General features: G+C 39.9%; 1 protein-coding gene across 4 annotated transcripts in view; it reads left to right on the forward strand.

Annotated features, from left to right (window-relative positions):
* The first annotated feature begins 1,855 nt into the window (after positions 1-1,855).
* si:dkey-178k16.1 (band 4.1-like protein 1) overlaps positions 1,856-21,299 on the forward strand; it is an 86,555-nt gene continuing 67,111 nt past the window's right edge. The window contains exon 1 of one of the 4 annotated variants that reach the window (XM_054775130.1): positions 1,856-2,061. The gene's annotated coding sequence lies outside the window, so the exon portion shown is untranslated. The remainder of the gene's footprint in view (positions 2,062-21,299) is intronic. The other 3 variants (XM_054775131.1, XM_054775129.1, XM_054775132.1) reach the window with 3 other exon arrangements.

A 21,299-nucleotide genomic window follows, 5' to 3' on the forward strand; every position in this document is an offset into this window, starting at 1 on the left:
GAACCAACTGTAGGTTGGGATTTTTGATTCACCGGGAAGCATTGAGACATGCTTCCAGGAGTCAGGGTCGCAGCTTGTAGATACATCTAAGTTCCATTTGGAGATTGGAATGCCAACTGTGTTGTCATTTTTTGAAAGTAGAATATAGAGTTTGGATAATGTTTTAGGGGGAGATATTTAAAAAAAATTGTCAATGGTGGGATTGCTTTACTGAAACGTGCCCTAATTATAGATTTAATTTGTAAGTATTCAACAAATTTGTTATGGTTTATTCCATACTGTGCTACAAGGTCATTAAATGAGACAAAGTTGTTTCCTTTTATGATATTTTTCATGCAACTTATTCCCTTTTCGTGCCATGTCGAAAAATCTAATGGTTTCTTTTTAAGCAAGATGTCAGGATTATTCCAGATGGGAGTGTACTGGCAAGGAGTGGGGGAGGATATAGTTATTTTAGAAATTCCCAGAAAAGCCATCAGAGTGGTGCTTATATTTATACTTTAAAATAAAACATTTTTCCGGAGGATTTGCCTAATGAAGGGCAAGTTAAAAATGGGGATTTCTTGGCTCAGTGATTGTTCAATGTCTAGCCATAAATAATCCAATTGATCGATTTCAAGATATACTGTGGCCTGTTTGCAAGTGTAACGGATGCCAGCCTGTGAGGCTGTGCAAGTGTACGTTGGTAAACCTCACTCATACCAGAGGTTATGGTGGGGATCATGGAAAACAGATAATTAACCCTTGGTAAGATCATCATTTTCATGGTGGATACTCTGCCCATAAATGAGATGGCCAAGGTTCTGAAACACGCAAGGCTGCACCAGAGGTTTTCAGGGGCTTCATAACAAAGAGGGTGAATACATATGCACATACATATGCACATGGCAATTTTCAGTTTTTGATTTTTTAAAATGTTCTATATACTGTATACAGTATACAGTATATACAGGGTCAGGCAAAATGATCTGACACATTTGTAGGTTACATAAAAGTCAAATAAAGTAAAGACGCAAAAAAGTGTTTTTATTTTTGAAAAGTACATATAATGCCATTGTTTTCATATAATGCCATTTTGCTTTGTTTATTTATAATGCCATTGTTTTTCGTTTCTTTTTCAGTTGCTGCCATGAATTGGACTGGTGAGCATCGCGCTTTCATTGTGGAAACGTTTATCAAAACAAACGAATCTGTAACTGCAACACAACGAGCGTTCCGTTTGCACTTCAATCTTGGTAGACATGATCCCGTACCAGCTCCAAACACCATCTTGTTATGGGTTACCAACTTCAGAGCTACTGGATCTGCATTGAGTGTGTGGACAATAATGGATCCCATTTGACTGATTTAATTTTTAAAACATAATGAAACAGAATGGCATTATACTTGTATGTACTTTTCGAAAATAAAAACACTTTCTTGTTTCTTTACTTTATTTGCCTTTCATTTAACCTGCAAATGCGTCAGATCATTTTTCCTGACCCTGTATAAATATTTCTCATTTCCCTTCAAAGCTTAGACTATTTTGTACAGGTCCATAAAATTAAATTCAGGTTTTAAAAAATCATTCAAATTAGAGGTTGTAATGTAACAAAATAGGTAAAAATCCATGGGGGGGTGAATAGTTTAGTTTTGCAAAGAACTGTATTTAGCCAATAAGAGATTAAATTTGGAATTGCGCCTAAAAATCAAAAGCACATTTTATCAAGTTTAATGTCATTTTTTGATAATGTATTACAGTGTTTCTAGCATGTATGCTATAATGGCAAAAAGGTAAAGGTAAACGTATTGCTGCGTGTCAAATGCTGAGTGGCTGTCACGCACATCATCCACGACGTCAGGAGTTCCCCTCTCTTCTTCTTCCTCTTTCTCCTCCTCCTCCTCTTCCTCAAGCCTTCCTCGCTCGCCGGCTTGTGGCTGCTTGCTATCGCGCCTGAAGGGCTTCATCTCCCTGGGCAGAGGAAGGCGCTGGCCGGTTGGCCGGTCTGCAGGTTCGCCGCTACCTCCATGATCCGGATCCGGAACTGACATTCCTAACATCCGAACCTGGCACCGCCACAGGTAACGGCTTGCATGTTGATTGCATTTGTTTGTTCGTTAGCTGAACAGGTGCACGCTGCGTTGGCCGGCTGGAAATGACATTTAGGGCGAGCAGCATCCTCATCACCGGCAGTATTAGGCTGTGCAAGGCACCGCTTTGTCTTCCTTTGCAAAGGACAGAGGGCGTCGACACGTTTAATAACACCACTATGCTGTGCATCGTATTAGGTGGATAGAATCTCAGCGTCCTTCCTTTCATGCTTATTAGGCCCAGTGTGCAGAAGCTGCCAGCAGGTGCACCTTTCGTATCGCAGCCTCCATCAGCAACACCATCGTCATTATCACAATTACCACAATATTTATCTCTCAGTAATACTGCAGCTTTAGGCACTGATGCTGAAGATGACAACGTAATTATGTAATTTAAGATGGTGCGAATTGTCACGGGTGTGGCAGAGGAGGCAGGCGTGGTCGCCTCCCAGCCACCAGGAGGTCTGTGCATGCTTTGCATTGCGTGGAAGCCTGACAAGAGTGGTTTGCTTGTGCAACACGTTTATTGCTATGGCTAAATTAGAGGCTAAATTACTGGCTAACAAGATGGCTTTCGTCAGAATCAGTGCATTCATGTTTAAAGTTTATCCCAAGGCATTTTTACTGTATACAGTATACTCTTTTTATTACACACAGCAGGGTTCCTACGCAAGTATGGAAAAGCCAGTTTTTTTTTTCCTGGAGGATAGGGCGCATACTTAATAGGTAAAGTATGGAATTTGATTTGATGAATTTCCAGGTCTGGAAAAGTATGAAAAATTAAAACGGAAGTATGGAAAAATATTCATGTTTTTAAGAGTGTTACAACTGTTCTGTTTTCTAAAAGATGAAATTCAGAATAACTAAAAAAAAAAGAAAAGAAATGAATGGATGTGTTTTTCTTAGGTGCTTGCTAGGGCAGCTCCGCCCGCCCTGTGTATGAGCCGCATTACCTAGCTATAATCTCCTGGAAATTAGATAATGAAATGATGGCATAAATATTTGTAATAATGTAAACAAGCCATTAATTCCATAATTTACTTAAATGATACTAGGAATGCACTAACAATTATTTTCTTCGGCGATTAATCTGAAGCTTGTTGTTTTGATTAATCAAGTAATCAGTTAGGCACGAGACGGACCGAAAACAGTTAATGGTTTGGTCCGTAACATATCAGAAAAAAGGCAAAAATGTCGATCATCGCTTTCCAAAGTCAAAGCTAATTTGTCTGAATATGTCTTTGTTTACACAAAATGTCTTTGTTTATACATTTTTCCTCTCTGGTGGCAGCTAACTAGCTCGTTTTTGTTCCACGGGCGAGCTACAAGTGGCAATCACGTTCATGCTAAATTACTTTTTTAAATTGTAACTTAATCTTGCTCTCTTGTTATCAATATAATACTTACAGTATGGCTTGTCTTCAAAACACTAGTTGTCTGTCTAAGTTGTTCAACATAAACACGTATTGTGTCCAGCTTTAAGACAGTGATGCTATAACATGGGTCTCCAACAGGTAGCTTCTATGCTAGCAGTAGCTCACCAGTTGATGTTGAGTAGTTCACCAAAGAATATTTGCTTCACCTCATAGTATTTTTAGAAGTGTTCTATTCAAACATGACGCCTGCATGTCATGACAAATGAGCACACTGAGTGGAGATTTGCTTTGTAAATAAAGTACCATTTGGATTCTGAATTTCTACACTTTATACAGGACAGATTTGTATAACAAAACTATTTAGATTGTTATTTTGTTAATTATGTTATTTTGAAGTAAAAAATATATATTATTGAACAATTAATTTCCAATGTGTTTGTATTAGTCTAAAACAGGCATCAAATAAAAATTTAGGTTTGTGTCAAAAAGTAAATTTTTTAAAATATTTTTGTACTAGTGACATAGTACCATTGCACTAAATAGGTCAGGTAACAAAAGGAGGCTCGACATTTTAGACTCTCAGTTTAAGTGCTCTCAGCAACTTTGCCATAAAACCGTTTTGCAAAGTTCTCGGTTCATGTTCTGCTGCTTGTTGAAAAACATTAAATAAATAAGTAAATAAATAAATAATATATCAGATATATTATTGATACTTAAGTCATTTTAGGTAATGTATATAAAGAGGAAGGAACACAGCTAAAAGTAACAAAATTATTGAGACCTTGTCTAAATTATACGCAGTTGTACGTAAATAAATGAATAAATGACTCTGATGTCTTATATTCTTTATTTTCTGAGCTTTGCTATCGGATAGGTATCACGGATACTACCCTGAATTTTACTCAATATCCAATCAAAAACAAAATCAGTGGTATGGCACATCACTAATGATGAGGGCGCACGCAGGAAGCGCAAAATGGCTGCTCCAAAGAACACCAGATGTTGGGAGACCAGAACGCGACCACAAATTAGCTGCATCACTATAAGCCGCAAGCTGCAAAACATAAGAAAAAAAAGTAGCGGCTTATATAAGGGAAATTACGGTAGTTCTCTCAAATATAAATGAAGTTTAAAAAATTGCTGTTTAAACTGCTAAATTATATGAGTTCCATTTTAAAAACAAACAAAACTTGCACAACAGGTTATACTGCAGACCTGATTTGAGTGTCTTACCAAAAATAAAGTGCATTATGACTGAAAATGGCTGGTTTTCCAATGCCATGAACTCCATAATTTTCCTTGCAGTAGCTTTGCTCTTTTCACTGCTTATATGCACTAAGAGCGGGCCGCTGCCTGGCTCTTTGCTCCAGCTAGCTTTAGGTTTAGCTTTAGCTTGTTTGCTAGCTGTCAGTCTGGCAAATTAAGGAAATTGGTGCCCTTTCAAGTCGGTTCATGCTCATTATCAATAGGTAGCCCATTGAATATTTTACCACAAATAATACTTATGTAATCAATATTCAGGTTATATCACACAGAATTCCACCTAAGGGTTATGTTCAACTAGTTATGTTAACTAGCGATTAATCACAATTAATCACAGATAGATTAAAAAAAATCTACAATAAGTGTACCATAGGAAGTGTACCTTATGTGAAGGTACCACTGTAAAAAATTACTTGCAGAGCTCCAGCAATGTCTACAGCTTATGTGTCAAACTTAGGCCATATCTGGCCCGTGCTGCAATTTCATCCAGCCCGCGGAACCTTTTGGAAAATAGCATTGAGTTGGCCCGCCTTGCGGACCTTATCCAAGTGCTTACAGTAGGGTCCTAGGAAATCCGTTTTATTTTTCCCAAATACCGTTTTTTCCAATTAATTTTTTTTTAATTCCATTTTTTACATTTTATACTTATTTTTACCAGCATAGTGTGTGTGCTTTATGGCTTAGTGAAAAAAATGCCCGTTTTGTTGATGCAATACATCAATGGACAATTTTGCCTAGTAATTGAGAAATGGATGTAATTTTGCTAACTTTTCTAATGGGATGTCAGCCTCTGCACACATTGCTACAAAATCTTCAACAAACGTTTGTTTACACAGTTACACCACATGGGGCAAATGGCGCTCTTATTTTGAAGGCCGGAGGTGTGTTATGTGTGTGTTTAGAATGTCTGTAAGACGAGCTGGGTGCAAGAATAAACATGCTTCTCCTCTTTTCTCACTCAGAACATGCACGTCATCATCGGGCATTGTAACGCTCCTTACATTAAAGCAGTAAAACACAATGCGGTGGAAATATACTCATTCAGCCCGAGTCGCACACACAACCGCACTAGCATACTAAAAAAAAGCTAAAGCGGTAGCTTCCATTCACGCTCCATAAGTGGAGGTGCCGCCAACTTTCGCTGGTATTTATCGCCATTTGAACATATTTAGTTTGGGAGGAGGCGGTTTAGTGTTGGTAATGAGATTCCGCCACGACTTGAGCAGTCCGCCGAGTAAATACTTACCTACACAAACGTTCCTTCTCCTCACGATGACAGCATTTCATTCACATTATGTCAATTTCTGCAAGATTCTGTTTAACAGTAAATTGGCCAATTCCTTCCGCGATTCCGGAAATCATAGGTCCCTATCACAGCGATCTGCATAATTAAGCTATATACCTCTGGTATAAACTCCTCTGGAATTTTACTTTTAATAGTGGAAACAATATTGTATATAGCACAAAATTCACAACCATTCTTAATAAGGTTGCCAGATTCCGGCCAAAAGTCAAAGCAATTTAACTGTTCACTACTAAAAACGGCAGCACCTTAAGTATTACACCCTGTCTGTACAAAATAACACCTTAAGGAGGCTTAAGACAGTCAAAAGTGATCATTTTACCGACAGCAAAGCATGCTAGGAACTGTGTAATCCGCCCATTCTACAACTGCAAACTCTTCCGGGTTACACATCATGCTGTTTGTGATGTTTTTATGTTGATATAAAATACTGTAGCTTTTGCTCAGACATCGAGAGAATGACGAAGAGGTGGTCGATCAATGATCACTTCATTGAAACAATAGAAATAGAAATTTCAAGCAGGAAAGAGCGAATATGAAAAAATGGGGTGGGGGGTAATGTCCAGCTCGGCCCAGAACCTAAAGTAGGCTTTGTTTGAGGTTTGGCCCCCTGTACGATTGAGTTTGATACCCCTGGTCTACAGCTTCTTCAGTTTCAGCTGCAGTGTGGGCACAGTGACGCTGGTTGCATGCAGCGCCAGGACATGGTTAAGTGGCTCTTGAGATCTATGAACGCTCTTGATTATCTCCAGGGTGCTGTTCCATCTTGTTTGTATTCCAAGGCTTTGAGGCAAAACTTGCCATTCAAAATACCCTTTTCTTTGTCCATTTCTGCTCGATATTTGTTCCCACGTGGTTCAACATCAACTACAACACTGCTGCGTTTCCCCAAAGTATGGTGTGGGCTGAGGGTCAAACAGCACTTGCACATATTAATCCCGCATTAAAATTGCAGTAACATTTGCATTAAATTTGCATGAACTCTTTATCGCGTTAACTTTGACAGCCCTAGTATTACCACAATCACTAGGGTCTATTTCAAATGTCAAAAACCTTTATACGCATGCAAAAAGTAAATAAGGTAAATCATGTAAAGTACATAGTATTAGACACCTCGCTGCAGAAAAAGTCCCCTTCAAAATAAAAGGGCAAGATTAAGACCCATGTGAACAGCTGGATGCTGGAAGATGAACCCCATCGCAAAGATCAACAGGAAAAAAAAAAGTGCACCCAAAATAATTCTGAGGAGCATTTATTTTAATACTCATATGGAATGAGCAGCTATTTACTTTATATACAGTTAGGGTGTCGTGAAAGGCCATTTTTTTTAGGTTATGTGCTCTTTTATATTTATTTACATTCATTTCATAACATATTTGTTGGGCGTGACTAACATTTTTTGCAGCAGATTCCTAAAAACATCAGAGCACTCTTGTCATGTAATGCATCTTTGACTAGTGTTTTTGCAGGATAGTAGGTCCTTAAAATCAGCAGATTTTGACTAGCGTTTTTGCGGTATAAATGGCCTACAAATCATCAGAGTGCTTCTGTCATATAGATGATCTTTGACTTGCATTTCTCCAAAAGATCCTTAAAAACAGCAGAGTGGTCCTGTCATATTGATCACTAGCAATTTTGTAGTAGGCCCTTAAAAACAGGATAGCAATATTGAAATAGAGAATCTTTGAGTAACGTGAACAAATTGCTTCCATTTTCAGTTTTGACTTCCTGACTTTATTTCTGACATTATTAGCCATTTGGTGAGGCAAACATTTTAAGGTATGGCAGAGCCTTGCATTGACAGGTTAATAACGACCACCACTGGCGCTGTTAACCAGTGGAAACTGTTGATTGACAATGAAGACAGAGACTAGGAAGATGTGTGAGGAACAGAGAGATGAGGAAAGGTAGCATTTTAGCAGTGAGTGTAGGGACTCTGGACGTTGGCACAATGAATGGAAAGGGTAGGGAGATGACATGGTGAAGAGAAGAAAACTTGATATATTGTGTGTCCAAGAGACCAGGTGGAAAAGCAGCAAGGCTAGAAGCATGAGAGGAGAGTATAAGCTGTTTTACTGTATGGAGTAGATGAGAAGAAAAATGGAGTAGGTGTGATCCTGACGAGATCAGGAGCTATGATGAACATTGAAATTGGGGGCGTAATGATAAACATATGCCTCCACAAGTTGGTTGTGAGTTAGAAGGGAAAGAGAATTTGATGACTCTTGTGCAAAAGAGAAAAAGAACAAGGACAGAACAGAGGACCAAATGGTGGAAGCTGAAGAACGAGAGCTGTTGTGAGGACTTTAGGAAGACGTGGAGACAGGCTCTAGGTGGTAGTGAGGATCTGCCAGATGATTTTCCTTTGACACAAACAACAAAAGTAATCAGGGACACAGGCAGGAAGGTGCTAAGTGTGTCATCGAGACAGAGGAAAGATAAGGACACTCCATGGGGGAACAAAGAGGTCCAGGAAAGCTGGCAAAGAACTGGCATCGCAAGAGAGATGAAGAAAGTGGGCATGAGTGCAGAGACATGAGACGTAGGATGATAAGTGTAGTAGCAAAGGCTAAACAAGAGGCTTTTGATGGGCTGTACAAGAGACGAGATAGTAAGGAAGTAGAAAAGGACCTCTTCTTTCCAGCATGTGCTAGGTCTGCCCCGGGGCCTTCTCCCAGCTAGGCATGCCCGGAACACCTCACCGGGGAGGCATCCGGGAGGTATCCGGACTAGATGACTGAGCCACCTCAACTGGCTCCTCTTGATGTGAACAAGCAGCGGCTCTACTCTGAGCCCCTCCCGGATGACAGAGCTCCTCACCCTCTCTATTAGGGTAAGTTCAGCCACCTTACGGAGGAAGCAAATTTCAGCCTCGTGATTTCTGCAATCTCGTTCTTTCGGTCACGACCCAAAGCTCATGACCATAGGTGAGGGTGGGAACATAGATTGACTGACTGGTAAATTGAGAGCTTTGTCTTCCGGCTCAGCTCTCTCTTCACCATGACGGTTCGGTACAGCGGCAGCTTTACTGCAGACGCTGTGCCGAGCCACCTGTCTACCTCACGCTCTAACCTTCCCTCATTCATGAAGACCTTGAGATACTTGAACTCTTCCACCTCATTCCCAACTCGGAGGGTGCAATTCACCCTTTTCCGACTGAGAACCATGGCCTCGGATTTGGAGGTGCTGCATCTTATCACAGAAGCTTCACACTCAGCTGCAAACCTCCCCAGTAAACGCTGAAGGTCACAGCCCGATGAGGCCATCAGGACCACATCGTCTGCGAATAGTAGACACCAGATCCTAAGGACCCCGAACTGGACTCCAGCCTCGAAATTCTGTCCATGAAAATCATGAACAGAATCTGTGTTGACTGGAAACAGGCTCGACTTATCTGTACCTGTGCTGAAGGAAAATCCTCATTGGATAACTACTTATGTATTCACTCTTCACGCTCGACCACCCCTCCCTAGACAGACATGTTGCAGGCTGCTGCTGGAGAGGAGCGGTGCCTCACTCTTTCACACACAGACAGTGGCTTGACTCCAGTTCACGTGGCTTGAATTAGTACTCCTCAGCTTGCCTCTATTTCGCTGTGTATGATATTTAAAGTTAGTTGGTAAACTTGTTTCGTAATGTATGTGGTGCAATTGGGAAGACAAAGTTGAAAACGGCTCGTGTCGCGTCGGTCACTACCACCACTCTGGACGGGTATTTTGCGGTGCATTTGACAAGACCACCACCACCAAGTATTACAGAAAATACCCCTATCAAAAACCGTGGATGAACTGTGATGTAAGTGCTAAGCTACGTGCCCGTTCTACTGCATTTGTCATGGGCACCACTCAGGAGTACAAAAAGGCCAGATATGACCTGAGGAGGTCCATACGAGAGGCCAAAAAACAGTATAGACAGAAGCTGGAGGCCTACTATTCCACCTCAGACCCTCGCCGCATGTGGGCGGGGCTCCAGCACATCTATCGACTATCGACAGCGGAGTATCGTAGCCACATCCAGCCAAACCACACTTCCAGACGAGTTGAACGAGTTCTATGCCCGCTTTGACACCCAAACTCCTGATGAGCAGAGAGGGTGGCTGGACTTGGGGAGCACACAGGACTCACCTCTCATGGTGACATCAGCTGATGTGCGCAGGGTTCTGAACAAAACAAACCCACGAAAAGCAGCAGGCCCAGACAACATCTCAGGCTGTGCACTTCGGGTTTGCTCATCAGAGCTAGCTGATGTGCTTGCTGACATATTTAACCTGTCGCTTGCACAAGCATCTGTACCGACCTGCTTTAAGTCCACCACCATAGTGCCCGTACCCAAGAAGATCAACGTGACCTGCTTGAATGACTATCGCCCTATAGCACTCACTCATATTGTTATGAAGTGCTTTGAAAGAATAGTCATGACCCACATCAAAAAGAGCATCCCGGCAACTGTGGACCCTCTACAATTTGCATATCACCAGAACCGGTCCACGGATGATGCGGTCAACACTGCCATCCACACAGCCCTTTCTCACCTACAGGGCCAGGACACATGTCAGAATGCTATTTACACTGCAGTCATCGGCCTGATCACTGGTGGTGTTGAAACATCATACAGAAGAGAGGTGGCGGACCTCATAGCTTGGTGTCGTGATAACAATCTCCTTCTCAATACAGATAAGACTAAAGAGATGATCATCGACCCAAGAACAAGGGAAAAGGAGCCGCATAGACCCCTGTTTATTGATGAGACTGAGGTGGAGAGGGTGAAAACCTTCAAGTTCCTTGGCACACACATCAGCGAGGACCTCACCTGGTCTCACAACACCCAACAAATTATGAAGAAGTCACAAAGGAGACTGTACTTCCTGAGAAGACTGAGGAAATTTGGCATGTCCACCAAAATCCTTAGTTGCTTCTATAGATGCACTATCGAAAGTGTCCTTACAACCGTCATCACTGTTTGGTACGGTAACTGTACAACACGTGATAGGAAGCCACTCCAGCGGGTGATCAAGACCTCACAAAACATTTTTGGGGCAGCCCTCCCCTCACTGCAAGACATTTATACATCTAGAGTCCTACGCAGAACACACAACCTCATCAAGGACAGCACACATCCACAACACTCATTATTCACACTCCTACCGTCAGGCAGACGCTACATGAGTTTGAAGTCCAGGACCACAAGGCTGGCAAACAGCTTTTACCCACAGGCCATCAGGCTTCTCAACGAAGCACTCACACACGCCGCACGCAACACACGCACACACTCATAGCACTTTATTAATGTATGTATTTATTTATTTATTTGTATTATTTATTTGGATTATTTATCTGTATTAATGTCTCTTCTGTTGTTGTTGCTTAATTTATTGGTACATATGTTTCTTATGTTCTTATTCTTTTCTTGTGTTTTTCTTTCTTTTCTTGGGAGAATGAACAGAATAAGAATTTCATTGCTTAGTATAACTGTCCGTTTTACTATGCATATGACACACATACACAGTACACATATAGCTGAATAATAAACAATAAATATAGCAATTTCTGACCAATCCATGGCAATTTCATACTTAAAATAATGTACTGATTTATAGATACAGATAATTTGAATGGTTGAAAAGATACAGATAGAGATAGTGGTGTGCTCGCTCATCTCAACTATGGGGGTGCTGTTATAAAACTCGCTCAATGATGCAATTCTCTAATACTGTCAAAAAGGAGGCACACACTTTGATGGCTTAACTTAGACACTCAGATGTTTGCACTTTATTTTTAGTAAGCTCTCTTCATCTCCATCTGCATACCTTTTACCTGAGCTGGGTACTTGTTTTAGACAAGTATTCGTTTTTGATAATGCATTTTTGCCGAGTACGAGCATGAAACAAGTACAGCTCATCATTATCCGTACTCGTGCTGTAGGAAAATCCTCTTTGTGTAACTACTTATGTAGTCATTCTTCACACTCTGTGATTGGCCAGTCACACACAGCGACCACCGCTCCCTGGACAGACTTGCTGCAGGCTACAGCCAGAGGAGCTGTGCCTCACTCTTTCACACAGAGACAGTGACTGACGATCTCCCTGTGCTTGCTTGGCTCAACTCCAGCTCACGTTGCTCGATTCAGTACTCAGTTTTTTTCAGCTCGCCTCTATTTTGGTCTGTATGGTATTTAAAGTTAGTTGGTAACTGCCTCCACTCCAGAAGGGTTTTATTTTAGGTTTTCCTCAGCTTTCCTCTATTTCGGTTTGTATCTAAAGTTACTTGGTATACTTGTTTTGTAACATACGTGGTGCATTTGACAAGACAGAACTGTAAACGGTTTGGGTTGCGTTGGCCACTGCCTGTTTTTTTTTCCCGTCTGCTTGCTTCTAATTTGGCTGGTGATATAAAGTCAGTTGGAAAACATTGCTCATAGTACTTAATGCGGTGCTTTTGAGAAAAATGCAGTGAGCAAGGCTGACAGATTATTTTCATGTTTGCCATCACTGGATGTTTGCATGAATCACCAACTTCACACAGATCATTAAAAATAATTAAATCATAAAGTCTTACAAAGCACTTACACACATACACAGTCAGGGTTTCCGCTATATGTAATTAATTGTGGTGGTGCGCCAATACAAAATAACAGCCGCCACACCTTTAAAAATGAGAGGTTTTTTTTTTATTTGAAAACAATTTTAAGTAATATATGGATATATATGCTATATAAAAACATATTTAGCTTATTTAGCTTATATATTGACCACAATTCATTTGAAGGCAGTTGAAAATATCATAAAAATGTTTTACTGCGCTTTGTTTTGATAAGCATGTGCAGGAATTGCCTGTCTGCCTTGCTGGCACATACACATGTGACCAGATACGCAACACATCTTGTGTTGACTTTCACTTTGTTTCTTATTCTTGGGAGAATGAACAATAGTCCTAAAATCTGCAGTCCATTGACGACAACTTGTCACATGCTAAGCCCATCTATGAGTGTGTGATCGCTCACGTTTCAATCTCATTCCACTTTCTGGCATTTTTGTTTATGTGCCTGGCTGGCGGCATCTAGCTAGCTCAGAGCTACAAGTGGCTATTATGTTTGTGGGATATATCAATCATCGATCATCATCACAGCTTTTCAGTCAACAGCAAAGGGGAAAAAAAAGGGAAAAAAAAGTATGAACTTTATAACTGTGTATGCAAGATCTAAGCATGATGTTTTTAACTGTTGAACTTTTTTGCACAAATTGAAACAAAAACAAAAAATACATAATACATTAATTTATTATTATGTATTACATTAATACATAATTAATACATTGCTGGCAGTTGGAGCTGCTGCTACTAATCATTTATGTTGATGTGCAATTATGTAAAGACACATGTAAAATAGTTTGCAGATTGCCTTAAAATGTTTAACGCTAACAGAACTATAGTTCCCATGATGCTTAGAGCGCATTACCAGGAAGTAGTGAACTCGCGTCTAGTTCAGACTACTTCGGACTATCACGTTTGATAGAAATCATATACAACGATTGTGTTTTGATTTGACAAATCTTAAGTAAGTTTGATCCAATTACTACAGTTAATTACTACAGCTTCTGCCTGGACATTAGTAGTGCGGCAGCTGTTGACTCCAATGAAAACTCCAATGGAAAAAAAGTATCCACACATTGCAACTGAATGACGCTGGGAAGTAAGATTGCAAGGTTTATAGCTTGCGTAAATCACTTGATGTGCGGCTCCTATCCTGCCTCGCGCACTGCCACTTCCTCTTATGTGTCTTATTATTCACAGTAGCGATGCCATAGTTCAGTCTGTTTCAAATATCATCATGTTTTAATCTTGCGAGATCTCGTACCAAAATGTTTAACAGGGTGTTGTCAACAGCTTATACATATGGAATTACTTTATAATTTGTTTTTTTAGCATAAAGGATCTTATCTGTGACAGGAACAATTTACATTACCTCGGATTCGTCAGTTTAAACAGGGTTATCAAGCAGATGTACACATGCGGTTCACAATCAATGACTCCATCAATAAACCCTCTGGCCAATCTGAAGAGGCTAACATGCAGACATTCAGCATCCTCATAAACCCCCCGTCACCCCCCGAGTCTTATTCCAGAGTCGTCCATTGATTTGTAACAGTGTATTGATGCAGAGCCAAGTGTAGTGGCCACAGCCAAAATGATGTTCACCACAAGACCCACTTTTTAAGAAGGATTAAAGATGGGGGACATGTAATAAACTGTCACTTTGTCTGTAATATCATTCCACAAGTATTAAGTGCCAAACTGCACATGGCATTAATGTTCTGGTGCACCTTATGACATCATGACTGATGAGCCTGACTACAATCAACTGTAACCATTGATTAATTCATGTTCAATATTATTCATTGCACGAGTGTTTCAAAAAACCCACATCATCTTTCAATTTTGAGCAAAAGCATACAAGAAAATTGGAACATAAAAACCCTAGGACTTAAATGAATGCACATGCTGTACATTACCTAAATTCAGGGGATGACATGTTTCATAAAAACTCATATTATGGCTTCGGGTTATATGAGTTAAGTTTGATTCTGCGACCTATTCAGGGTCAGCGTGAGCGTGAGCCTATCCCATGAAAAGGCAGACTACACCCTGGACTGTTCACCAGTCAATCACAAGGCACATATCGACAAACAACAATTCACACTCACATTCACACCAGTTCAAGGCAATTATTGTATTTTTCTAGTTTTGAAAGGTGAAAACTAAAGAAAACAACATTGCAGGTACATTTAAACTTTAAAAAAACAACAAAAAAAACCAACATATCGTAACATCATGATTGCAAATTGTTGATTGCTTCTCTCAGATTACAGTACAGTTCGTCAGTGCCAGTCATGAATATCATCTTATGACATTCAATGTTATTACAGCGCTCAGTTGAATCATAATTAAGAAATTAAAGGATACGGCGCTTTTATAAATCTGTCTTGCTGTTGCACGGGTTCTTAGATGTATGAGGGAGGGGCAAAGAAAAAGCCACTGTTCAACAAAGCTCACATTAAATCTTGCCTGGAATTTGCCCAATTGAAGAAGATGGTTCTTTGGTCTGATGAGACAAAAATGTAGCTTTTTGGCCATCAGAGTAGACGCTATATTTGGTGAACACTGAACACTGCACATCATCACAAACACACCATCTCCACCGTGAAGCATGGTGCTGGCAACATTGGGTTGTGGGGATTATTCTCAGCAGCAAAACCCTGGAAGGCTTGTCAAGGTAGAGGGGAACATGAATGCAGAAAAACATCGGCAAATCCTGGACGATACAGGTGGTACTCAGGTTATGTATGAGTTCCGTCCTAGACTAAGTCGAGTTTTGATGTAAGTTGAATGTAAGTCACTCACATTGCACACAGAAAACACGAAGGATATAAAATACAGTAATAAAACACTAAATAATAATTTGTACAACAATTAAATGAAACAGTAATAAAATAGAAAAGCGTACTTTTATCATCTTTTTTACGTACTTTTTTGAGGCAGGAGAAGCTGCAGGAGAATCTGCAGAAGGTGCTGATGTAGAGGGTACAGAATCATTTCCTGAATCAACTTAAGGCTCACTGGGATACACTGTTAATCCTGGTCTTCTGGAACAACAACAAAGGCCACCATGTTATTACTGTGACTTTTATAGGAGCAGATCCTTTAACATGGTCAAGGATATGATCTTTATCCTTAACTCATTCAATACCAAAGACGTATTTATACGTTTTTTTAAACCTTAATGCTTGCTCCCAAAGACGTTTTACGATTTATACGTCGTTTACGTTTTTTTGTGCGAGAGGCAAAACTGCACACTAATATAATTTACTATCACTGCAGTTTTAAGCCCTAAAAGTGGCCACAAGGTGGCAAAAGTGCATTTGATAAGAGCTCAGCATGGATCTTTTGCATGTATTTGCACACTCAACAGCAAGAAAGACATGGAAGAGCATGGAGGAGTGTAGCGTGCAGAAGGTTACGCATTGTAGGGAAACTCTGACGCATGCACACGCGCATACGCACATGCACAGTTTAGTTCCAAATGTGAAAATTCTAAACTGTTCATGGTGTTACATTTGCAAATAAATTGTTGTCCTTTTTTGTACTGTTTATGTTGTGGTGCAGTTGTTTGAGCTGTCACAAAAGCAAAACAATTGTGTCAAAGTGAAAGTTATGCTTGAAATGTATCTTTTCACAAAAAGCAGTTTTTCTCCCTTTTTTACTGATATTTTCCTGAAACTTACCTATGTTCTACGGCTGATTACTAAAGAACGGAAAAAGGTAGAAACAAACTTTTTTTTTGATGAAAGAAGACAGTCTAATCTGTCTTTTGGTAGGGTCTGTGTGTATATAGCCAAAGAAACACAATATTCTGTGTGCCTTGAAAAATCAGTCAAAATTGTCTAAAATGTCCGGTACTGAATGGGGTTGAATTTTGAAAAATGGCTGGAGTTCATGGTAGACGTGACAGCTGAACGGCTAAGACCAAACGTGCGGCCAATATTAGTGGGGGTTTAATTTTTTGTCACTGCTTCTGATGGTGTCTGATGGTATTTTCACTTCCATTTGAGAATTTGTGGCTGAACTTGAAAAGTGCTGTCCATGCCCAATCCTGGAGCAAACTGACAGAGTTTGAGCTGTTTTGCAAAGAGAAATGGTAGACAATAGCAGTGTCCACATGGGTCAACCTGAAACATGTCCACACAGGCTCAGTCCTATGATTGCAGCAAAAGGTGCATCTACTAAATGCTGAGCTAAAGGATGCGAATACTGTACATATAAACTCATTTACTTTACCTTACATATTTTTCATTAATTGATGCCAATTTCTAAAAATCTGTTTTTACTTTAACATGAAAGGAGCTTTTAATTTTTTTTTTTAATCTTGTTGAAAAGCCAAATTACATTGACCATGATTTTATTTATAAAAGCAATAAAATACTTTTGCAAGGCACTATATAACCCCCTAAAATCTGCAAAACAAAGGTCATTTACTTATATCAGCAGACACCTATGGATAAAATTAATGATCAATTCATAGGTCAATTGTTATTTTTCTAATATTATATTACAGGGATTGTGTCAGGGTTGTAGCGGATGTCACTTGGTAAACTGTTGAGCCCTCTCCTCCAGTTTCCACTATCACTTTAGTGCCTCCACCTCTGCAGGAGCTGTCACTTTCTTCAATATAGCGCCAGGCGACGCTTCACCTCTCAAGTGTGTCAACTGGAAAAATAGTGCCTGGAGGCTGTTCTGGTCTGTTTTCTTCTCTATCTTATTTTCATATGCTTGGCAGGAAGATATTAGGCTGGAGTTTCCATGGTAACCGCATATTAAAAAGGCATGCCTGATGTCTTTGTGTTAATTATCATTAGAGGCAACACTTTCCTTATAGTCAGTGTAAAAAAAAAAAAATCAAGTTTGGTGCATGTCATCTGCCCTGTCACTTAAAGCGATATACTTCCTCAGTTTTACAATGGTGATACTCTTGCTGAAGAAGGGGGAGCAAGATGGTGGTCTTGAATTGTCTGTGTCTATCACTAATGCGGTGAACTGTAATTCAGTTAATCATATGTACTAGGGGTGTAACAGTACACCATTATCATGGTTCAGCACGTACCTCGGTTCTAAGGTCACAGTTTGGTTTATTTCTGGTACTGTAAGAGAAACAAATTCAAAACATAAAACTGTCTTGCTTTTGTGTAAACTGTTTTAATGATTTGTAAAATACAGTGGAACCTTGGTGCAGCAGTAACAGTTTGGACAGTCTGAATGATTATTTTCCATTCATCCATCCATTTTCTATAGCGCTTGTCCTCACTAGGGTCGCGGTTATGCTGGAACCTGTCAAAGCGGTCTTCGGGCGAGAGGCGGGGTACACCCAGAACTGGTCACCAGCCAATCGCAATTAATTATTTTATTTTAAGTAAATGAAAGTTCCTTTGTCATGATGAAAAAAAACCCTGAATAATAACAAAGTAAATATTAATATTTGGCCATTGAACTGTATTATAAATGTATTTTCTGTATGATTCCAATGGTTTTTAAAATTTTCTTAAGTAAAAATTGCTAAATTTACAGATTTCTTGATCAAACACAGGGAAGAAACCTAAGATGAGGCCATCATGTGCATGGCTTCTAAGCCCTGCCTACCAGGGATGAGCAAGTACACCACTACTGTATCTGTATCTGTTCACTCATCTAATTGATCTTAATCCGTATCTGTACTCAGAATGGGCGGGGTATAAACCGGACGTGGGCGTGGTTTAACCGGAAATTGGTTGGGCTTAAATCGGTACATTATTTTAAGTCTGAAAATGCCATGGATTGATCAGAAGTTGCGATATTTATTGTTTATTATTCAGCTATATGTGTACTGTGTATGTGTGTAAGTCATCTGTAAGACATACATTTTTAGTAGGGCTGTCAAAAATAGCACGTTAACAGCGGTAACAAATTTATTTAATTAATTACATTACATTTTTTAGCTATTTAATGCATACGCATCAAGGCAAGCCACTGCTCTCTGTTATGACGACAGACAGCAGCCCCACAGTGTGTCGCTCCAATATAACTTTATTCTGACCTGAACAAAGCAACAGCAGTTCAATTGAAACACCATATATGTATTTCCAGTTCTAAACTAACTAAATAAACGACTCTTATTCCATTCGTCATTGTCCTCGCCCTCGTTCTCATTTGACAGACCGCGAGATGCAAACACAAACACGGCGAACATCATATCGGTATCATTATTGTGCATCTATGTGTGGTCTAAATGGGGTCACCAATACGGTACCCGCGGGCATCAGGTGGCCATTAAGGACCACATGAGTCGCGCGCCAGCCTGTTCTAAAGATAGCTCAAATTAGGGATGTTCTGATCCAATCCTCAGGATTGGGATTGGCTGTCGATGTGCTGTATTTGTGAAGGTTGGATAATATTGGCTTCCGCCGCGAGATCGGGCCGATCCGGTTGCCGTATCACGTTCGTAACTGACCCACACTCCAACATGGTAGGTGCAGTAATGTTCATCAAAGCTGGTTGCCACTCGACTCGCGGCAATCGCAAGAAGAAGAAAATGCAACACCAACAAGCAGGCGTGTCCGCAGTGTACCGTGGTGAAGTTACAGCAGTTTCACGTTGGACGTTGGATATTTGGCTCTGTAGCTACAGCTACAGTATAGTTCCCTCCCACTGTGCCCAGACTGCTGTGTCATGGTGTAGGGAGCTCGCATCGCATAGTGCTGCTCTAACCATTGGTTGCTTATAGTAGGGACGGCACAAACACTACTAAACATGTCGAAACAGCGGTGAAAAACCTTGGAAACTCCTCTGTTACGGAGCGTGAATGGAAGCTAGCGGGGTTCGCTTAGTTTAGCTAGTGCACCGAGGTGTGTGCGCGCAACTCAGGCTGGATGAATACACAGTATTTTCACCGTGTTGTTTTTTACTGCTTTAATGCCACATGCAGTGTGTCCAGCTTTAAGATAGTGACACTGTCACAGGGTTCTCCAACTGGTAGCTCGTATGCTAGCAGTAGCTCACCAGCTGATGTTGAGTAGTTCACCAAAGAATATTTGCTTCACCTCTTAGTATTTTTATAAGTGTTATATTCAAACATGACACCTATATTTAATGACAAATTAGCACACTGAGTGGAGAAGTGTTTTGTAGTTAAATTACAATTGAAAGTTGGCAGTCACAAAACAGCTCACCTCTCCTTTCTTAGTAGATTTATGTATACTGTTTATACAGGACAGATTTTTACAACAAATATATTTGAATCGTTATTTTATTTTGTTAACAATTCATTTCCCATTAATTCATATTACTTTTAAGCAGACATCAAAGTACATCAAATTAGGTTTGTGTCAAATAGTACCAAATTTTGTACTTTTGTACTAGTCACATGGACTGAACAAGTCAGGTAACAAAAGGAGGCTCGACATTTTAGACTCTTAGTTTAAGTGCTCTCAGCATCTTTGCAATTAAATTAACAGTTTTGCAATGTTTTTGGTTCACGTTCTACTGGTTGTTGAAAAAGTTAAATAAGTAAACAAATAAATAAGTCCTAAAAATTGTTAAATTAAAAAATGGTCATAATAAAAGAAAATTGCAGACACTTTTTTTTCGGAATCATCCACACTCCTTATGTCATAAACACACGTCTTTCTCTTCTCTGTGCATTCTAAAGATTTAAAAACAGATATAAAGAGGCAGCTCATTAATGCATGTGATGGGGCACCTATTCCACCTACAAATCCTGCTGTTAAAACACCTCCAAAAACTTCCAACAATGTATTATGGTTTTATATACATGCTGTGAGCATGTAGTAACAGGCACCTTCATGATAACATGTATTACTTACGGTATTTTGTATAATTTAAGCATCATCGCAATATCGCAATATCCAATCCAATATGTAGCGTTACCTTTGGGTAGTGGTCTGATGTGAGCACGGTGCTGATGCGCTGTGAGCAAATGTGTAGTGAAGCCAGTTGCAAGCTGACTAGTAGCTAGCCAGTGACGAGTGGCGAAATGTCATTACGCCAGTAACGTAGTTCTTTGGCGTAATAATGTTAACAATAATAATGACAACGTAGTTGTAAAAAAGTGCAGTTTCCCTTTAAAAAAAACTCCAAAGGAGTCAGTTCCGGGACAAACATAAATTTATGACAATTTTTATGCTGTTTAATTCGTAATTGGGGAAAAGATTGACTTTTTTCAAACTGCTATTGGTACCATATGCTAGCTGGTGGTGGTGTTCTTATATTTTTTTAGTTTGGTAATTTGGAGAAAGTTCCTTTAAGGAAAATCCCTTTAAAGGGACTGTCTGCGTGCTGTGTACGTGCTACAGCATGTTCATGAATACCAGAAAGCCGTCCAGTGACAGCCTGGAATGCTGCAAATTTACAACAGTTTTGCAGCATTCCAACAAGGCAGCATCAATCGGGTTTATAGCCTCCTTTTTGTCCTAGGCAGCATTGTCTTCCAATAATGTCTTGATATCATCCTGCAAAACCCTATAAGATCCTTGCATAATGCTTTATTTTCTTCTATAGGGTTTTTATCTTCCTTAAGAGCAGTGCGCAAGGCAGCATTGTCTTCCAATAATTCTTTAATATTGTCCTGCAGAACCTTGATATCATTGCATAATGCTTTATTTTCTTCTGTAAGGTTTTTAACCTCCTTAAGAGCAGCGCACAAGTCCGTGTTTTCATCTTGCAGCTCCTTGATTTCTTCTCTTTGTG

The sequence above is a fragment of the Dunckerocampus dactyliophorus genome, chromosome 1 (genome assembly GCF_027744805.1).
Source record: "Dunckerocampus dactyliophorus isolate RoL2022-P2 chromosome 1, RoL_Ddac_1.1, whole genome shotgun sequence".
Lineage (NCBI taxonomy): Eukaryota > Metazoa > Chordata > Actinopteri > Syngnathiformes > Syngnathidae > Dunckerocampus > Dunckerocampus dactyliophorus.